Genomic DNA, 6558 nt, shown 5'->3' with positions numbered 1-6558 from the left:
GAACCACAGATACAAAATTTCAAAATATAGCAAGAAAATTTAGTCTTTTTAGGATCTTCTATATATCTTCTACAAACATTCTTTAATATTATTGAAAGTTTAACATTCCATAGATGATGGAATGAGTCATATTTTCTCTTGGTGGCCCTTCTGTCTGGAATACATTCCCTTGTCTTGTTTATTTAGCAAATAACAACTGGCTACTCATTCTTCAAGATTCATATGCAATATGAATGTACAATATTCCAAGTCAGGGAGAAAGGAGCTCAACTTTTGGGTCCACAATAATTGTGGAAATGATTCTTATATGTTATTTAAATTACTGAAATGCCAATTTCTTTTAACTAGAGTCAGGCTGTATGAATGCAACCACTGCATCTTGTTTTTTCTCAAATTCTTGGGTGTTACTGCAATACTCTGTGCACAGTAAATCTGCCACAACTAATTGCTGAAATTAATAGATGAGCTCTTCACTAATTTAAGGTAGTGTAGTTTTTCATACTGGGCTGATAGTCTCTTAAACACGAGTGTTACTTGACTTACTTTTTAAATGGCCTTTAGAATGCCTAAGTCCTAGTTTGTTTTTCCTCATAAGTAGTCTTTCACTGACCATGTGAATGGTAGCACCTAAGGATGAACTGTTGTCTTTTTACAAACTGCACTGCAGGGCCAGATGCCTCTTAAATCTCAAAAGATGCTGCTGAGGTACCTGAAAGTGATAGTGTTAATAATTAACATTTCCAATCATCCTAAATTAGAACTACCTTAGGAAAAGGAAAGTGAACTTTAAAAAAAGATGTTTGCTAGAAAAATCATCTGGTAAGAACCCTTTTCTGGAAAATAATCTTTGTTAATGAGAAAAGAAGTGAAGGAAAAGTGGGATGTGGGCTTTGCTATTTTCACCTTTTTGTTTTGCTTTGAGCAAGCTGTTTCGAATTCTTGCTGTGGATATTGTACATGCTGCCTAGATCTCATACTCTGAAGAGTGTAATTCAGATCATGCCAAGTTTGGGAACCCGGCACCTGTGTAAGGGATAATCTACTCAGTACCTTAACGGCAATTAGCTTTGGGGATAGTTCTGCTGAAAATAAAAGATACATTAACCTGTTTTACTAATGTGGACACTCAAAAGATCAAAAATCACACTGTAAACTCAATAAGCAGGTTAAAAAATAAAATAAGTCATGTACACAGAATTCTAATTATTAACCATTCTGCACATTAAATCCTAGAAAGAAAAGAACAGAGAATGTAACTCCATGGTGGTTGATGAAAAAATAGACATTTGATATACTCTACAGTGAAACTTATAGCTTCCAATAATTAATAAAATAATGGGAAAATTGTTTCCTGTCAAAATGCCGTGAATTTGATTAAACTGTGTCAGAAAAGACAAGCCTCACAGCCTAACACTTGTCTCTCTCTTTACAGATAACAAATAATTAAATCAATCAGTACTATAGTGAGTCTGTTTTAATATTTTATTTTTCATATTTTGTTTGGCATAATACAATAACAAAGCTCACTTAAGCATAAGTAGTACCTTTGTGTTCAGAGCAGCTTCATCTTTTAACGTCAACAAATGGTATTTTTTCAAAGATATTTTCCAGAATGCCCGCTTTTCTATATGGATTAGGGAACCCTAAAGTGCTTTCAGGAGCTTCAGTATTAGCCAAATTGTAAAGCATTTTACCTAAGTGAGATGGTCAATCAGGAGGTATTACAACACACTGATCTAAGTTATTAATGCATCCTTGGGCTAGCTGCCCAATAAGTGATTACCAACCATACTGTCCTTGATGATCCATATCTTTTCTCTCTAACAAGGGTATGCTAGTATGTGTGTATGTGAAGCAGGATTTTCTTTGTCCTTTACACTCCATGCTGTGTGACAATAAAGGACAAAACATACAACAACGAATTATTATAATTCTGCTTATTATGCTTATAGTTATTATGCTGTACCAAATGAATAGAATTTCTCTGCCTTAAGTACTCTGAAATCTTTAGCCATAGTCTCATCTTTTTGTTAAACTTCAATCTGATGAAAATTTTGTTGTTTCAGTCATTTGTAAAAACTAGCACACTAGCAAATGTATGTGTGCATAACTAATACTTTGCAGATTACAGAACTTTTAAGACATATATAATGTAATATTCCAAACTTACATCTTCTGAAATGCAAATCTATAACTCAAAAGTTATGTAAATGACAGGCACAGTAGCAGGTGCCTGTAATCATACTTGGAAGGCTGAAGTGGGGCAGGGGTTCACAAATTCAAGCCCAGCTTGGGTAACATAGAGAGGTGGCATCTCAAAAATTTTTTTAAAGGTTAAAAAGGTATATGATGTTCCAGACCTTGCCAAAGGTGTAAGTGCTTAGCAAAGGAGATGAATCATTTCTTGTTTTCTTTCTGTTAGACATATTAGACCAGCCCAGAGCAGCTCACTGAATAGCCTCAGACACCAGTGACTATAGAACTCTTGATACATGTGTCCTTCAAAATGGGGTATATTGTGCGAAATCTATGCCAGATTTTAAAACTTAAAATAAAATAAAATAAAAGACAGGAACTGTTTCACTAGTAATTGGTATGCTGTTTGCATACTGTAACACTATTTTAATATTCCTGGTCAAAAAATATATTATTACAACCTATATTACTACCTTCTTTTTCTTTTCTTCTAATATGAATACTAGAGAATTTAAAATTCTAAATGTGGTTCACATTTGTGCAGTATGTTGTTTCTGTGCTGACAGTTTTGTTTTAGAGGACACTGTCTGTCTCTAGGAAAATCCTCACTTGATTACCTGCTGCTTCTTAAGAATAAGCAAAACACTTTTAAAAATGTGAGCTGTGATTTCCATTGCATGTGTACGTGTCAATAATCCTGATCACACTGAAAGAAGTTGTTTTTTCTCAAAACTTCCATCCCATTGTCTACCAGGGAAGACATCACATCCTGCACCCTGTGAGGATTCCTTTTCTCTCCAAAATGATTATTAAATATCATCTGTTTTTGCAAAGAGTATTTGTGCTGCGAAACCCTTAACACCTGGGGGTTGTGCATGATAATCAAAGGTGTCTGGAATTGCTTTCTAATCACGAAGGACACAGCCCGTTAGCAGCTGTTCTCACAATTCTATCTCCTTAACAACGATGGGGGAGGTTTTCAAAGCATCACTTCCCAGATTTCCATCCTCAGGAAGTTTGGTATTCAATACTGATCATTTCCAGGTTTGTCGAAGGACTCTGGTATATGTAGTCTATAGCTCTTCACTTATGAAATGCTTCCACACAGAAAAGGCCGTGTATATGTCTGGATGCAGAGAGGACATAAATATTTCAGTAAATAGTGCAGATATCAGCCCTTAGATTCCACGTCTTAGTTTTACATTTCATTAAAAGTATGTCTATATTTTTATATATACTTAGTGTGAGTCACTATCATGTTAAACAATAAAAGCCAATCAGAAATAGAATGATGGTTGATAGATGGATAGGGTTGAGAAGACCTGAATTTGTAAACGGCAAATCTTCTTCAATTCCCCAAATTGCAACTTCATCATCAAAAATTTGAAATAGGCTGGGGATATAGCTCAGCAACAGAAGCACCTGCCTGGCAATCACAAGGTCCTGAGTTCGATTCCCAGCACAAAAAAGAAAATTGAAATGATATTAGTTACTTACTTCATTACAATGTCATATAATTTATTTTAAAGTATTGAAAAACATTATTCAAGTTTTATCAGTCAACTATTGTTTAGCTGGATAAATATATGGTAATATAGTGTATATAGTCTCCACCGTAGCTTGACAAAATAAATAAAAACTGAGTTCTAGTCATTATTAAACTATTACTTATTAATGAATGCTAAAGTTATGCTAAATTGGCTATGGTGTTGCATGATATGGTACAAGATATGCAACTGATTTCAAAGATCAGTGTATATAATGTAGAAGAAATAAACTATTGCCTTACATTAATAAAATCCACAAGCCCTACTTCTTTCTCCTATTTTATCCATCCTAACATAGCAAGCAAATGAATCCTAAGTAAATGCACTACAGTTAGTTTTTTCCCAATAGTTCTTTTTCAGAGAAGTCAGTGATTGTAATGGTTGATACACTGTGTCCACTTGAGAAGTTTAGCAGTTTAATTCAGTAGAGGGCCAGGGTCCTCACTTTGCAAACATCCTGAGCTTGTCGAAGAGGAGGGCAGGAAGATGGTCTGGGCAGATACCTGGCATACAATATAAGGGAGGAAAAGAGACTTACTCCCCCTCCTTTTAGTTCTTGTTGCTTTTGCTGTCTTGTTACTCCTTGAAGGGTTGCCTCTGCACCATGCCACACTGCCTTGGAGTCAGCTGATTACGGATTGAAACCTCTACAAACTGTGAGCTAAATAAACCTTTCCTTCCTTAATTTTGGGCTTCGGGTACTTTGCCTCAGCAAGGAGAGAAAAGTAACCAAGACAGTGATCAAAAATGTATAAGATATATCACTAAGTACTCTATTATGGTAAAGCAAAAGTCATAGACTATGTCTTGTACCATAGAATCTTGCCAGTACAAGATTATGTGAAAAATAAGCAACACAGGCAGTACAGCAGATAAATAAGTTATGAATACAAATGAACAAATGCAAATGAAAGTAAACAATATGTCAAAGTTCAAGACAGGACATACCCCTCTACTATAGTATGTGTGAAACATTCTTCATCATGTCTGAACAACCTATCTCTGCATTGCATGCAGAAGAATTCTGAATACTACTAAGAGTTGTTGTCATAGATACAAACCTTATGTAAATATATCATGAATTGCAGGTGTTTAATAAATTCTCTAATGAATTCCACTAGCAAGCCATGAAAGTGAGGACTGAGGAATCCGAAAAATGCATTCAGAGATTCAGGTCTACAGCAGGAAAGATCTCTGGAGCATAGAAAATTTGCATGGTAGAATACAAGTCTTCCATCAAGTAATTTTTTTTTTTTTTTTTTTTTTTGGTTTTTCTCCGGTACCAGGAACCAAACTCATGACCTTGCACTTGCCAGGCAGGCGCTTTTGCCATCAAGTAATTTTTATCTAGAGTGGAAATGTGACAATGTTCAATGTATAAATTCACAAGTTAGCAATAATGAATAGATACATAAAAGCACCAAACACTCACTGGGAGATAAAACTGATAGCATCATTACAAAACTAATGGTGAAACAAGGAAGAGGGAGGTCTAGCATTTGGTGAGAGCTTACTGTACTCCGGCTTCTTCAATTTTGTTTCTTAATAAATTATGATACCAACACTGACTATTATGCGTTATACTAATTTTTCAGCAATGCAAGTTAAACTGTTATCTTCACAATTACCTAATAAAAGTTTAAAACAAAAGTTTATGGTAAGTGGTTGTGCAAAAATGTTAATTCTAAGTCTTTAATTTCTTGTGGGTTTACTTCTCAGTGTGCTCCCTTTGAAGAAAGAATATTCCTTTGTAACCATCTGTACCTTTTCCAGGGTGCATGATCTGAGTTGTAACTTTCATCCCATCAGCAGCACTTCCAGTGCTTTGTAGGGTTTTATGTCATGCTGACAGTTGAGATGACTGTGAATAGGAAAATGTCCAAAGCTTCATTCCAAATGAAATATGCATTCCTAAAGAACATGGAGAGTGGGAGTGCAGGCAGAATGAGGTTAGGAAATTTGCTGGGATGTAGACGTATACAAGCATATTTTGTGGCAATCTACATGCAGAACCACCTACCTGCCATAATTTCCCATACTGATCACACTCATTTTACCACAACAAATTACAGGGGTGACAGGGAAGTAGATAATTAGCACTTTAGCCACTTTCACTGGGTTTTTCTGTCTGGGTATATGTATGTTTTCATTTCACAGCAAGTATGAAACTGTGAAAACAATTACAGAACTAAAAATAATACTTAATTGAATGTTTCTAAAGTATTTGTATTCTGTTACTTTGTGTAGTTAGTACAGAACTTTAGAAAAATTCTATATGGTTGAAAGAGAAGTTTAGAAAAAGAATATATATTTATATTTATATTATTTATATTTATAGAGAAGGACAGAGGCAACTGCTTAGAGAGGCAAACCCTAAATTAATTCTGATTTGGGCAGGTGACAGACAGCATATAATTGGTTGTCACTGATAGAACTCCAGGAATTGCACAAAGCCATTTTTGGAAGGTAGACTCTGCTATGAAGTAGATACTGAATCTCTGGGAAACCCCTTACCTTCATGGTAAACTGAACTCTTCTGGAACTGACAGGAAAGACTAAGATTAGTACCTGCTGCGACTTTTTATTTATTCCCAGTTCTTTTTACTCTGAATAATAACTTGTGAACATCTCTCCTTACACTCACCTTGCATTATTAGGATCATTTATTTGATGTGCTCATTTCCTCCTTCTGATTTGGAACTGCTCAAAGCCTGGAGCACACCGACTTAGAAATCCAGAACACATCTTCAGCCACTAGCTTCCTTCTCTACCCCCACAGACAGTCCCTACTAAGAGCCATCACTAGCTCCCTTCC

The sequence above is a fragment of the Chinchilla lanigera genome, unplaced genomic scaffold (assembly GCF_000276665.1).
Source record: "Chinchilla lanigera isolate Chin_1 unplaced genomic scaffold, ChiLan1.0 scaffold00039, whole genome shotgun sequence".
Classification (NCBI taxonomy): domain Eukaryota; kingdom Metazoa; phylum Chordata; class Mammalia; order Rodentia; family Chinchillidae; genus Chinchilla; species Chinchilla lanigera.
This window is presented reverse-complemented; position numbering follows the sequence as displayed.